Consider the following 15,939-nt stretch of genomic DNA (forward strand, 5'->3'; position numbering starts at 1 on the left):
AGCGATACTGCGATTGGAGGCGTCCTTTTGCAGCGGGGGGAGGATGGTGTGCTTAAACCCTGTGCCTTCCTATCCCGCAAATTTTCTGAGCCTGAAAGAAATTGGAATGTTTGGGGAAAAGAGGCTTTTGCTGTAAAGGCGGCACTCTCCACCTGGAGACATTGGCTAGAGGGAGCCCGCCATCCATTTGAAGTATGGATGGATCACAAAAATTTAGAAGCCCTGCGCAGTCCCAGAAGGCTGAATGCCAAGCAACTGCGATGGGCGGAATACTTTTCGAAATTCAACTTCACTTTAAACTTTTTACCCGGCAAAACTAATTTCCTTGCCGACGCCCTATCGCGCATGCCTCAACATAAGAGCAAGCGGGAGGAGACAATAGACACTGTCTTTTCACCTACGCAATTAGGGGGAGTGGTTACAACGCGCAGTCGCGCAGCCCAACCTTCTCAACCAGACCAAGGGTGGAGACTAAAACTAAAAGCTGAAGTGGAAAAGGAGGGGGAGAATGTACCCAAAGAGAAATTACAGCAATCCGAGCAAGGAGAGTGGCTTTGGGGGGACCGCTTTTATGTACCCAGCAATTTAAGAAAAGATGTGTTACAACAATGTCACGACGTCTCTACGGCTGGCCACTACGGGTACTTAAAAACACTCCATCTAGTGCAATGGCAATTTTGGTGGCCAGGCATGCGCAAAGACATTTCCCAGTATATAGCGTCATGCCCCATCTGTCTCAGTGCCAAGTCACGCAAAGGCAACCCCCCCCGGACTTTTACAACCTTTAGAAACGCCAAACAGACCATGGGAAACTATATCCATGGGTTTTATTACAGACCTCCCCCCCTCCAAGGGCCACACTTGCATTTTGGTCGTAGTGGATCTGTTCTCCAAACAAGCTCATTTCATACCTTGCACCACTATACCTTCGGCCCGAAAACTAGCAGATATCTTCCTAAAACACATTGTTAAACTGCATTCTTTTCCGTCAAAGGTGATTTCGGACCACGGTGGACAGTTTGTTGCCAACTTCTGGCGGGAGCTTCTACAAATTATAGGAATTGAGCAAGGTTTAAGTTCCAGCCATCATCCTCAAACCGACGGGCAGTCCGAAAAAACTAATCAAATATTAGAACAATTCCTCCGCTGTTATATCAATTTTCAACAAGACAACTGGATCGATTCGCTACCCTTAGCGGAATTTTTGTACAATAACAGCGTGCATGCTTCCACCGGAGAAACTCCCTTCAAAGTAGTATATGGCTTCCACTTCAAACCCTTCCCGTTTGAAGCGCTCCCTCCTCCTACTTCGGAGTCCAGAGATGTTTCAAAATGGTGGGGGGAAGCAGCTCAGCAATGGACTCTAATTAAACAGCACCTCGACAAAGCCAACAGGATTACAAAAAATATGCTGATCGCCATTGTGTGGCCGAATGGGACTTACAACCTGGAGACCTTGTTTATCTATCTACAAAAAATTTGAAAGTTACTCAAACCAGCCGAAAATTGGCATTGAAATTTCTAGGACCTTTTCCTATTCGTAAAGTAGTCAATAAAGTGACTGTAGCCCTGGATTTACCAAAGAACCTGCGCCATGTACATGATACATTCCATGTCAGCCTCTTAAAAAAGGTTCCCCCAGCAAATCAATGGCACACCCGTGCCCCTCCTATCCCAACTTTGATTGATGATCAGACCCATTATGAAGTGCAACAAATTTTGGACTCTAAACTTAAAAGAAATCAACTGTTTTATCTTATCAGATGGAAAGACTTTGACTCTGGGTTTGATGAATGGGTGAACTCTGTGCATGTTCATGCTCCTAGATTAGTGAAAGCATTCCATACCCGCTATCCGCATAAACCAGGGGGAGGGGCGTTTTAGAGGGGGCAGAAATGTCAGGTTCAGAATGCTTCCCTGCATGCTATAACCAAAGAGACTCCATTTTAATTCTTTTAGTGTTCTGAGTGCTTTCTTCACAGGTGCCAAGATGTTCCCTAGCAGCTATCTCGCAGAAGAGGAATGTTTTGACTACAGCTTTTCCAGCCCTGGGAAACTTTCACTTTCTCAGCTTCAAAGGGATTGTTTTGAGAACTATGGGGGGAGGTTGGGCCTGCTGGGTCTTGATACTTTGTACCTTATTCTTTGCCTCTCATTCGTAACAATACACGTGTACCAGCACAGATATTGCATCTGGGCCAGTGGACTATAATGGTTGCTTTATTCAGTAAATCTTTTGAAAACAACGGACTCTTGTCTGATTGCAGAAGGTAGTCTGGATACAACTATTATTTAGCCATAGATCTGACACTTTGTACATTGGGAGCAGATTTAGGATTCACGCTATTTAGCTGCCCTGTGGGCAGCTGCAAAAGAATCCTCAGAAGGAGAATGAAACCCCTCTCAGGGAGGTAAACCAATTCCGGTAGACAGAAGGGGGAAACTCAGGTTTGGCCAAGGGCATCACACCAGTAAGAATTACAGGAGTACAGTCAGAACAATATCCACTATCTGAAGAAGGCTGCCTTGGACTGAAACCAGTGATTGACATAAACTGATAGCAGAAGGGAGATCGTTTGTAAAATGCTCCTGTGCCCCTATTTTTAAGTTCTAAGATCAAGCAATATTGGTAAGAAAGGAAATACACAAGTGCCTCATTAGAGCTCAGGCACTAGGCTGGAGTGGGGGTGATAGAGCCAGCTGTTGTATAACTGCTATGGATGTTTTTTATTTATTTTGTATTATTATTAAACTGTTTCTCCTTAAGTAGGGGAAAGTTGGCACTTGGAAGATACCTAACAGGCGTTGATTCTTCTCTTGGGTATCTCTTAGTGAAGGACACTGCGGAAAAAAGGGGGGCAAAGAAGGACTAAAACAGAAGCATTGGAGCTTTTAAGGTGGAACAGAGTAATTGCTCTTTAAAGAAGCCCCTTGGGATGAAACACATGCAGACCAAACTGAGTTGTATCTATCGACTACAGCCCGTGAGAAAGCTACCCATGGATTTTCCCCCCTTTGTTGACTGTGTTCCTATGTATTTAAACCTAATTTGACTGCAGAAGTAATAACTGAGGGACTGCAGTTGAAATACTGGAGGGAGCAGTAAAATTGCATGTAGTACTGTGTCATTCCTCTTTTGGTTGTATATTTGGTTATGAGTTCAGGATATATATATTAGAGCCAAAATTGAGATAACTTGTTTAGAATAATCCAAAAGAGGAAGCCATAAAGCACTCAGGCTTGCTCCTTGTTACCTTTGATGTGCAAGGAACTGTTTGAAGGCTGTTAATAAGTATGAAATCAGAAACATAAGGAAAAATTGAGTGGGAAAAAAGGAATGAAGACAGATTATTTGGAATTTAGGTTATGAGCCCACTGGGTCAAGCGTTTTCTTTATTTGAAGGTTGCCCCTAGCAGAACAACTAGCTCTTGATATGATATGTGTATACGTGAGTTCACAAACTACACTTAGAAGCCCATACTCCTTAAAACATGAATTGGGATTTTTGTTTGCCCCATGAATGGAGGTACCCTAGAGGAAATGTTATTATGGGAAAGTCCATGCCAGGAGATTGCTAGCCGTGCATGGTGCTGGGTTATTATCTAAACCAAACTAGTGTTTCCCTGCAAGCGTAGATTCTTTGAACTGTAGCAGTGAGCATCTACGGAAGGGAGCCAAAACAATCCATACCTAAAGTGTTAGATAATGTCTCTGGAAGATTATTGTTAAATGTTAGGCTCTCTCTTCCTGCTTGAGACAGGACAGGACTTGAGACAGGTATGTATGTATGTATTTTCCCCTGATTTGTATATTCACAGTAAAAAGGAGTTGAGGTTGGAGAATAGTTTGTTCTATTCCTGGAGGTGGCAATGGGTGCCATCAGCCCCCTGTGGGTGAAATGGGTAATGACAGTCAACAATTTCTTTTTAGACTAGGCTGGCTGCTGTTGGAATGCAGAGAGAGAGAGAAACAAAGAGGGGGGGGGGCTTGGTATTCCACCTCAGCTACAAGGCTATCACAGGAAATTGTTATGGCAGGATTCTCTTTCCTTTATGGGATCCTTTTAACCAAGGGCAAGGAGGATGAGAAGAGGGAAATTGTTATTATAGTTATTCAATTATAGCAAGCACAACTAGATGTAATTCTGTGTTTTAGCCTTTTTGGGAAGAGCTGAGGATTTAGATATTTTTCTGATGAGAACGGGTGCTGCACTTGGTCTGGGCCAATGTCTGCTCCTTGTGGTCTGATTTGACCACAGGACTTGAAAAGAGAGAGTATACTTTGAGGACCCTGTTGGTCTGAAAATTCTGGCTCCATGGGAAACTTATGGAATGAGTATTGTGAATGATTTCCCTTTTATCTGGGATAGATGCTAGAACTGTGGAATCAGCCCTGGTGTCCCTTCTAAATTTTCTAGGAGAATGGGGCTTTTGAGTCTCAAGAGAGAAAGCCCAACTAGTTCATGAATCTGTGAGGTATCTGTCAACTGCCTCTCCCCAGTAAGGAAGAGGAACTTAGAACATTCTTGGGAATGGCAGCTTTCTGTTGTTCCTGGATCCCAGATTGTAGTGCACTGACCCAGCCCCTAGTAGCAAAGTGCCATCAAGGGGAACCGGAAGTGTTAGCATGGACACCAGAGGACATTCATGCCTTTGATGTGGTAAGGGGAACCCTGATGTCAGCACCAGCGTTAGGATTACCAGACCTTAGGAAACCCTTTGAACAAGAAAGGGCACATGAGTGGGGTGCTGACACAGAGGACTGCATCTCAATTGAAACCAGTAGCATACCTGTCCAAGCAATTAGATCCAGCAGCTAGAGGATGGCCTGCTTTCATAACAGCAATTGCGGCAATAGCAGTGGCATTAGAGGAGGCATGGGGATTAACATTAGAATGGGGAATGCATTTTTTTTGGCCCACATTACCGTGAGGAGCAAATTGGTTAAGTAATTCCTGCCTTATTAGATATGAGGCATTGTTTTCAGGTCCAGATGACCTCACGTTTGAAGCCGGTACAAGATTGAATCCAGCCACTATGTTACCTGTTCCAGAAGGAGGATTAGAGCATAATTCTCTTGAAGTCACAGACACTGCAACTATGAGCAGGATTGATCTGCGTGACGGGCCGCTCCGGAATGCTGAACTCAGACTTTTTATTGATGGGAGCAGCTTTGTTAGATTATTAGAGATTTGTTTATTATATAGGGTGTGCTGTTGCTACCAAACATGCAGTCATTGAGGCTGCACCCCTGCCAACATCATACTTTGCCCAGGCAGCCGAATTGTTGGCGCTGGCAAGGGCACTGCAGCAGGCTAAAGGCGAGAGGGCACATGTTTACATGGACTCTAGATATGCCTTTGGAGTGGTACATGCCTTTGGCCAGATGTGGGAAGAAAGAGGGTTCCTGACAATAACCGGGAAGCCCATGGCACATGAAAGCCTTATACTAACTGTTTTGGAGGATTTAATGTTGCCCACAGAGATTGCTGTTGCTCATATCCGAGGACATCAGAGGCTGGACTCAGCAGAAGCTAGAGGAAACAACAGGGCAGATCAAGCAGCTAAAGAAGGGGCACTGTGGTCCCCAACTCAGATGCCACTCATCCCAACCCTCGCATTGCCTGAGGAACCGGCCTGCACAGAAGAAGAGCAGCAGCAAGCAGGAAAGGAGGGAGCTGCCATGAACGACAAAGGAGGGCTCATCGGTCAGGATGGTAGGATCTGGATCTCACGTACCCTCCTGAGGAAAATCATGAGAGACTACCACCAGTCAACTCATCTCGACGGAACCTGCATGGGGGAAAACCCTCAACGGGCTGATCGTGGTGACAGGACTCTTCCAGGGAGCAGGGCAGGAGGCCCAGGGGTGTTGCATCTGTCAGCAAGTCAATGCCAAAAGGGGGGCTACCAGAGAGACCGGGTGCAAGGCCATGGGTCAAAAAGACCCTTTGGTGTGGTTCACGTAGACTTTACTGAGCTGCCTAGGGCAGATTGTTATAAGCATTTGTTAGGGTTTTTTTACAAGATCAGCTTACAGGGGGGCCAGAAGCCTTCCTGCATAGGGCTGCGATAGCAAAAGTACGTAGCCAAGGCTCTTTTGAATAACATGCTGCCGCATTTTCACCTGCCAATGACCTTGTTACTGCCCATAGCATTGACAAGAATTAGAGCATCAGCAAGGGGAAAGTTGGGGCTGTCTCCTTTTGAGTTACTATATGGTGGACCTTATTCTATTACAAGGAACATTGGCAGTGAAGTAGGAGATAGGAGGCTTGCAAACTATGTAGATGCCTTAAAGTCTTGTTTATCTTCTCTTCACAGGGTCGCTGCTGCTGTGCACTCCTTGCCGTATGACAGACTGGTACACTTGTTTCAGCTGGGAGATTGGGTGCTTGTGAAGTCGCGGAAGAAGGAGCCGCTGACGCCCCAGTGGAAGGGACCAGTCCAGGTGCTGCTCATCTCTGACAGCACAGTTAAGACAACCGCAGCAGACGGCTGGATCCATCACACCAGAGTGCAGCGTGCAGACCCACCGGGCGATCCAGAGGACTCAGCAGGAGGCGACTTGCAAGGTAACACGACACCGGCAGCAGACAGCAGCGGCCCTCGTGAGGACATCCAAGCATCGCAAGACTCTCCAAGAGCGACAACACCGCCTCCGGAAAGGGACTGGAGGACAATTTTGAGGCGCCGAACAACTGTAGCTAGGACCTGACTCTGTTTTGGAGGATTTAATGTTGCCCACAGAGATGAGGATGCATGAATAGGATTCAGGAGCCTCAACCTCCTCTGGCGGTGGCAGCTGTCAGTTCCAGTACAGACCGGCAGCAGTTTGGACAGCCGCCACCACTATTGGATCTCCCACCCCCTTCACCAGCGGCACTCTACTGTTACTTCCAATCTTGACTTTGGCCTGAAGTGGGACTTTTGGGAAACAGCCTCGTAGTAGAAGAAAGCAGGCGAGTGCAGCGGTGTGTAGAACAAGTGTTCCTGAGAATTGATTGCTCTTGTCCACACGCAATGAGGTCTTGGTCCCAGATACTCAACTTCTATGGCACAGCAGAGCTCTGTGAGTGAGAATACCGCACAGACACCGCCTCTGAGTGGCACAAGAGAGTGCCCTACGTCCTCCTCCTTGATGGGATTGGAGATTGGTTGTGCTATGGAGGTCCTTGGAAGGTCCAGCTCCATTATGGAACCATGACATTATGGAACCATCCACCTGCCCATCAACGTCCCAGGACTTGTCTCAGTGTTTGAATGGGACCCAGGATATTGGGTGGACCTGCTCCCATATGCAGGTGTTTCCTCACCAGAAGGAAGGTTCTGGTGGGGGAGCAGGGGATGTGAATGCTGGCACTGAGGGACCAGTACCCTCACTACAGAACACAAGACGGGCAAAACCAAATATCCAGCAGCAGATTTTGTCTCCCAACAGAGCCTGGCTGGTATCCTACAACACAGGGATACTCCCGAAACCACAGATCAAGATGGAGAAGGGCATGGCGGAAGCCAGCACCGATCTTGCTAGCACCTTGTGGCTGTTTTGCTCCTGATCCAGATGCCAATGATACAGAGTAACAGTGCAACACTTCCACTGGACTGGAGTTCCAAGACCATCCTGTGGGTGAGCCTTGCAGATCATATGAACATTTCTTCATTTTGCCTGCACAGCAGATTGTCAGGGGATGAGATGTTTTCATCCTGCCTTCATCCTGCCTTTGGGGGATACCCACTAACCCACAAGCACTACACGATATTACAACTGGGGGCCTTTCGATATCTTTATCAATGGACACATGGACCAGTGAATGCACAGAGACAATGCATGATGACGATTGGACTCTCTAAAGTATTGCCTGCACAAGAATGTTTTCAGTTTCCAGCATGCACAAGGCGGGGAGGGGGCTGCTTTGACGTGTCCCATGGCCACTCCCTGAATTGCAACGTGACATATCCCTTAAGACATGAGACAGGGAATGTGGAACTACCTGCAGGCTGGTTCATGTTATGTGGGGCTGTCACCTTTTTTTATATTCCTGAGTATTCTACGGGGGGATCCTGCACCATAGGGGGACTAACGCCGTTACTGGTCCCCTGGAAGGAAGAGATACACAGACCATTGTAATCCCGCAACAAAAGGACTCTAGTAATTGATTACCACTGGGGTCCCAGACTAGCACTAATGACCATCACTGAAGCAGCACTTTTAGCAGGATGGTCTGGCCTGCCTAGTGGCTAATGGAATGAATGAGATGTCCCAAGCACGGGTGGACTGCTTCAAGATCTTCACAGAATAGAATCATAGAATCATAGAGTTGGAAGGGGCCATACAGACCATCTAGTCCAACCCCCTGCCCAGTGCAGGATCAGCCTAAAGCATCTCTGACAAATATTCATCCAGCCTCTTCTTGAAAACTGCCAGTGAGGGGGAGCTCACCACCTCCCTAGGCAGCTGATTCCACTTTTGAACTACTCTGACGGTGAAAAAGTTTTTCCTAATATCCAGTCAGTACCTTTGTGCATGTAGTTTTAGCCCATTGCTTCGCGTCCTACCCTCTGCTGCCAACTGGAACAGCTCCCTACCCTCCTCCAAATGACAGCCTTTCAAATATTTAAAGAGAGCAATGATGTCCCCCCTCAACCTCCTCTTCTCCAAACTAAACATTCCCAAGGCCCTCAGCCTTTCCTCGTAGGGCTCAGTCTCCAGACCCCTGATCATCCTCGTCGCTCTCCTCTGCACCCTCTTGATTTTGTCCACATCCTTTTTGAAGTGAGGCCTCCAGAACTGCACACAATACTCCAGGTGTGGCCTGACCAAGGCAGTATAGAGAGGGGCTATGACCTCCTGCGATTTCGATGCTATGGCCCTTTTGATATAACCCAGGATTGAATTAGCCTTTTTTGCCACCGCATCACACTGACTGCTCATATTCAGTTTACAGTCCACTCTTACCCCAAGATCCCTTTCACATATACTACTGCCCAGAAGTGTACCCCCATCCAGTATTTGTGCTTCACATTTTTGTGGCCCAGATGTAATACTGTGCACTTGCCTTTGTTGAATTGCATCCTATTCACAGCTGCCCACTTCTCCAGAGTATTCAGGTGTTGTTGAATTTTAATTCTATCTTCTTGGGTGTTTGCTACCCCTCCCAATTTGGTATCATCAGCAAATTGAATGAGCAGCCCTTCCACTCCTGCATCCAGATCATTGATAAAAATATTGAAAAGTACCGGGCTCAAAACTGAGCCCTGCGGCACCCTACTGGACACCTCCCTCCAATCTGATGAAACGCTGTTGACCACCACTCTTTGAGTGTGGTCCTCTAACCAGTTCCCTATCCACCGAACTGCCCTATAGTCTACTCCACAGTCTTCCAGTTTGCCCATCAGTATGTCATGGGGGACCTTATCAAAAGCTTTACTGAAATCCAGATAAATCACGTCAACAGAGTTCCCCCGATCCAGTAAGCTGGTCACTCGATCAAAGAAGGAAACCAGGTTGGTCTGGCAGGATCTGTTAGGAACAAAACCATGCTGACTTCCCCGGATCACTGAGTGGTCCTTCAGATGCTTACAGATTGATCCCTTTAAAATCTGTTCTAATATCTTCCCAGCAACAGAAGTCAGACTGACTGGCCTGTAGTTTCCCGGGTCATCCTTCCTCCCTTTCTTAAAGATTGGGATAACATTCGCTCTTCTCCAATCTTGTGGCACATCCCCAGTCCTCCAGGAGGCCTTGAAGATGATGGACAGGGGTTCTGCAAGTTCTCTGGAAAGTTCTTTCAGCACTCTTGGGTGCACCCCATCCGGCCCAGGGGATTTGTATTCATCCAGTGCAGCCAGATGTCTCTCCACTACCTCTCTGTCAATGTCAATTAGCCACTCAGGTGTCCTGCCACATTTTCTACTATCTCTAGATGTGCCTGAGTCCTTCAGGGAGAAAACAGAGGCAAAAAAGTCATTAAGCCTGTCTGCTTTTTCTCTGTCCTGCATCAGAGTTTCTCCATCTACTCCCAACAGTGGTCCAATTGCCTCTTTTACCTTGCGTTTGCTTCTCACATATCTGTAGAAGTTTTTCTTGTTGTAGCGAGCCCTCCTGGCCAGACCCAGCTCGTACTGAGCTTTGGCCTCTCTGATGGCTGATCTGCAGTACCTAGTAACCCTCATATACTCCTCTTTAGAGGTCTGTCCTTCTCTCCATTTCCTGAACATTTCCTTTTTCTCCCTTAGCTTATTCTGGAGCTCTCTGTGCATCCACATCGGTTTCTTGGAGCCCTTACCATGTTTCCGTCTTGCTGGGATAGTGAAGGCTTGAGCTTGCAAAAGCTCGTGTTTGAGAATGGCCCACCCTTCACTCGCTCCTTTTCCTTCCAGCACACTCCCCCATGGAATGACTCTCATCAAGCCTCTGAGTTCATCGAAGTTGGCCCTACGAAAATCTAACCTACGAGTCTGGCTACGAACTTCCTTGGCTCCCCACAGCAACTGGAATTCAAGAAGGACATGGTCACTTCCCCCTAAGGTCCCCACCACCTTCGTCTCATCTACCAATTCTTCCCTGTTGGTTAATATCAAGTCTAGTATGGCCGAACCCCTTGTAGCTTCCTCCACCTTTTGAAAAAGGAAGTTATCGGCCAGGCAGGTCAGGAAATTGCATGATTCATGACGCTTTGCTGAGCCTGTCTCCCAGCACACATCGGGGAAGTTGAAGTCACCCATAATTACAAGGTTCTGATGTCTGGATACTCTGCCAATTTGTTCAAAGAGCTGAACAGCACAGAGGGGAAACCCCCCACGGAAACCAAACGAATCACCAATCAATTAATAAACTTGTGAAAGATTTTTAAAGTGCCAGTGCAATATTCAATGCAAACATTCATATACAGTAACATGAGCATCATATTCAGCATTCAGATAAACTCTACATTTGTAGTTATAGCAGCATAAACAGAATGCTGACAAATGTAGACTATAACTACAAATGTAGAGTTTATCTGAATGCTGAATATGATGCTCATGTTACTGTATATGAATGTAACTTGAATGAATTTTGTATATTTCATGTTGAAAGTTTGCATTGAATATTGCACTGGCACTTTAAAAATCTTTCACAAGTTTATTAACTGATTGGTGATTCGTTTGGTTTCCGTGGGGGGTTTCCCCTCTGTGCTGTTCAGCTATTGCTACGGAAACGGCCATTCTTTTTAACTCCTAAATTTGTTCAAAGAGGGCAGCATCCATTTCTTCTCGCTGGTCGGGTGATCTGTAGCAGACTCCAACAACAATGCCCTTTGTCCTTCCTCCCCTTATTTCTACCCATATGCTTTCCACCGGGCTGTCTGCCCCATTCTCCATAACTTCTTCACAGTCAAGCCCTCTCCTCACATACGCCACTCCACCTCCTCTTCTACTCTTCCGGTTTTTCTTGAACAACTCATACCCATCCACTAGCACATTCCAGTCATGGGAATCATCCCACCAAGTCTCAGTAATTCCTACTATGTCATAGCCCTCTGTTTGCAATAGAAGCTCAAGCTCTTCTTTCTTATTGCCCATACTTTGGGCATTGGTATATAAACACTTGTAGCCTTGTACCTTTGTTTGACCTTTCCTACCCAGGTGGGTCCCCACTGTGTTCACTTCATCATTAAAGTCGCCATGTCGATCATCCCCTGCCCCTTGCGGCATCAGTTTAAAGCTCTCCTGATGAAGTTCTCCAGGTTCGTTTCAAACGTTTTCTTCCCTGCCCTTGAGAGGTGAAGCCCATCATGTGCTAGAAGGCCTTCTCTAAGAAAACCTATCCCATGGTTCCAGAACCCAAAGCGCTCCTGCTGGCACCACCATCTCAGCCAGAGATTCACCTCAAGTATGGTCCGCTCCCGGCGTGCTCCTCTTCCTGTGACTGGAAGGATAGAAGAGAATACCACCTGAGCCCCCAATGTCTTCAACTGCCTTCCAAGGGCTTCGTAATCCTCTTTAATTCTTGCAACAATATTCGAAGCCGTGTCGTTTGTTCCCACATGAATCAGCACAAACGGGTACTTATCAGCAGGCTTGATGAGTTTTGGCAGCCGGTTGGTAATATCCTGAATTCTGGCTCCCGGCAAGCAACACATCTCTCGGAATAGGGGATCTGGCCCAGAGACATGGCGTTCCATACCCCTGAGCAAGGAGTCCCCGACGACTACCACCTTCCGTTTTTTTCCACTTCCATGAGGCCCCATGTCTTCTGCACTCCCTCTTCCAGATCTTTGCGGTTCTCCTTCCACTGTCACCTCTGTCACCATCCCTAGAACTTCAAAGCGATTCTTGAGCTCAAGTGGACCAGAGCATCTTCTTCATTGACGCCTTCGGGTTGTACTGTAGATCTGAGAGGAGGCTCAGAAGGGAGATCGGCTCTTTCCCCTCCTCCTTGACTTTCCTCTTCTTGGCTGTGCGGAGCCCCCAGGCTATTGTCAATAAAATTGTCTCCCTCCTTGGTCTCCTGAAGGGTGGTGATCCTTTCCTCCAGGCTCTGAACCTTTTCTTCCAAAACTCTGACCAGCTTACACTTCTGGCAAGTGAACTCTGTCTTCAAGCAACAGAGGGAGTGACACTACAAAACCGTATGCCTGTTGACTTTTTACTTTTGATATCCAACCATGGCTGTGAGGGATTTGAAGGACTGTGCTGTTTGAACCTGACTGACCATTCCCACACTGTCGAATCCCACATCAAGAAGTTGCAAGACTTTGAAGCAGAGATTTCCATGAATACCAGCTGGCTTGATGATTGGTTTGGATGGGTGGGAGGGTTTGTTTAAGAGGCTGGGGTCGAGATTTAAAGCCATACTCGTTTATGTTGTGGCAGGGATTTTACTGATAGTATGTGTATGCACTTGCATTCAATGTTTTCCTCTTATTATTTCTTGTGCACACTGTTTCATTCCAAAGCCTACACCACAGACCATGGAAGAGCGTTTGATAATGATGGTGCACCCGTTTTGTGAGCATGATGACCAGGATGCAGATGACCGGGCCGGGCCTCCATGTGGTGGTACCTTATAGTTGTTGAAATGTACAGTGTGCCACAGTAACATTTCAACAACACAAAAAGGAGGGTCTGATGGATATAGATTTGGAGGTTTTTTATATACTTATTTTTATATACTAAACCTATGCTTTTTCAGTATTACATGCTCTGCACTTTTTCTATGCTCAGGAGCCAAAGTAGTACTTGCAATGTAACCTGTAAGAATTTGACACTTGAAACAAGAAGACTTGAAACTCTGTAAGAACTGATATACTGCTTTTAGGGCTGCACTTATATATATTATATGTTATATTATTCTATAGATTCCAATAGAAATCAGTACCAGAGAGCCTTTTGTAGAAAACTGATTTGACGCAGCAAGCTGGTTTTGGCCACCTGTGGTATTATCTTCCTTAAAGCTGAGAAGGAACTGGGAAAAGGGCACGAATAGAAAACATCCCTTCCTATCCGCCAGATTAAGACTCATTGGCGCCCTTGAAAGTATTATGCCAAGAAGAAAGTAGGTAAAAGGTTAGACAGTGTCCTTCCAAAATGAGGGCAGAGAAAAAAAAACTGTGAAGACTGGAATTCCCCCAAATAGAGGGGCCAGCCCAGAATTGCATCTTCAAATCAGAACTGACCCTAGATATGTTATGAGGCAGTAAGATATCAAATATTAGAATATTGTAATATTGTTATGATTATCTGAAAGTATTAATTGCCTGTGCTTCTATTGTAATTTTGATGAGCTCTGGACACAAGGAGATCACCTACTCCTGTGAAAATGGGCTCCTCCATTGTTTAAATTAAACAATCATATATTGCTTCATTCTACAGGACTCCGTGGTGTGTGTGTCTCTTATTGTGATTGGTGAGAGGGACACCTAAGGCACAAGTTTGTGCATAACACTATCAAGATGCAGTCAAAAGTTAAGTTTGTTTTCGGACACTGTAAGGAACAATGGCATGCCATGTGTGGTCAATGCTCTGCTTCATTTTTTGTGTGCAATGCCACAGCTATGCAGAAGCTCACAAATTCCACCACTATGAACTCCCACACCCAAAACAATCTTAGCTATGACTTTACCACACAGCCCAACTCCCTATGAACGAGTCAGGTTGTGACTGATTTCAAGCCCATATGGAAGAAAGAGAGCAGCTCTCCAGGACACAGAAGTGGGCCACTTCCAACTAAACAACAATGAAACATTCCAGCATTTGTCTTGCTTACCTATACGTTTATTTAGAGCCACAGTAGATTCATACCATTCATTTATCTCAGCCTTTGAATGTGTTAGAGGCAATAAATTGCTAACAGAACAAGAAACAAGAATTAGTAACGCTTCGAGGGTACATCTGCACTCCTGACAGCATTTGTGTTTCAGTTTTCCCTGGTTTGAAACACCCATCTAGAACTTTGCTGACTCTACCTGTAAGCTCCAATGCCCAAAAAAGGACTCCCAGGTGTATCCAGGGTTTGGCAGAAGCTGCTGGCCTGCTTTGTCATGCACCAGGGATGGCCTGAGGATGGTATTGCAGCCCCCAGTACAGCAAGTGTCAGGTGATGCAAGGGGCCAATGGGACACCACCTGGCTTACAAAGCCGTCGTATTAGGCTTAGAGCCTCCCAATGACCAATTCCTCCCTTGAATACAAATTAAGATGTGCTTGGAATGCTCATCCCAATTTAGCTGCTTAACTGACTGCCCAGTTCCTGCTTTACCTTTAGATTGCATCTCCTAGCCTACACAGCCCAATCTCCTTGGCTTTGCTCTTCCTACACCTCACACCCGTTGCAAACCATACCCTCATTCTGACATTTGACTGTCCTGCTTGGGGTTTGACCATCTCCCCTAGTGCTGATGGCTGGCTGCTGGACCTGTTCCTACCCACCTGAGGAGCTACATTTTATTCTTCTGTCTGCATACCCAAGAGAATATAGAAGTGCCATCCTCTTCTCACTGAGTGATAGTTGATCTTTTAGCATGTTCTTCAGCTCCTTTTTCACAATGCTTGGATTCTGTATTCTTTCATCTTCCATGAATTTTCTGTAAGACACAAACATCAGATTAAATATTTTACTTGGGATCCTTCACAGCTTAAAAGCCAGAGGCTGTAAGGAGCTGGGTACCAAGTGCCACTGAGACAGCTTGCTAGAGGAGGGAGCTGTTGGTTGCTCTCTGTTGCACTGCAAGACCAAACTTGCAAGAGATTAGAAAGCAGGATTGCAGCTGCCAACTCAGAAAGGATCAGGGACCAGTAAAGTTACTGACCTATAAAGTTACTGACTCTGGTCTAGTGCTTCAGACTCAACCATCGGTTGTTTGGTTTCGACTGCCACTACGTTTTCCTGCTTGCCTCCAAACAGGGCTGGTTCCAGGTTTTGAAACACCACGGGCAGAGAGTGGACAGGAACCCCCTATGTCCACTACTAGGCTCCCCTTCTTTCCCAACACAGGACCCCATATGTGCACTACTGGGCTCCCCGTCTTCTCTTCCCACCCACATGGCCCCATCTGCCTGGGCATCTTCCTTTGCCCACTTGCAAACTCTCTCACCACCTGCAGTCGCAGCTGCCCCCACTGCCTGCACACTCTCTCCCTGATGGTGCTGGGTGGTTGGCGTAGCTAGGAATCTCACTACCATGGCTACCAGGAACGCTGGTGATTTCTGCATCAGCCACATGCCCTTCTCCAGCAGCGCTAGGCAGCATGTGCAGTTGGATACAGAGGTGATGAAGCACTCAGAAGCAGGCATCAGAGGAGATGACTGAGTAGGGAATCAGCAGCAGCGGACCCCACTAGAAAGCACAGGCCCAGGCAGCTGCCCCCTCACCATATGCTGACGCCAGCCCTGCCCCCAGATCACCAGCGCCAATACAGCCTTGACTCTGCTTCTCAAAAAGACTCTCTCCTGTGAC

The 15,939-nt window shown here is 46.5% G+C and overlaps 1 pseudogene; it reads right to left on the reverse strand.

Moving 5' to 3' along the window:
- The window catches only part of LOC129342163 (coiled-coil domain-containing protein 180-like), a 76,166-nt pseudogene that overhangs the window by 44,517 nt on the left and 15,710 nt on the right, over positions 1-15,939 (reverse strand).

This window comes from Eublepharis macularius, chromosome 14 (genome assembly GCF_028583425.1).
Source record: "Eublepharis macularius isolate TG4126 chromosome 14, MPM_Emac_v1.0, whole genome shotgun sequence".
Classification (NCBI taxonomy): Eukaryota; Metazoa; Chordata; class Lepidosauria; order Squamata; family Eublepharidae; genus Eublepharis; species Eublepharis macularius.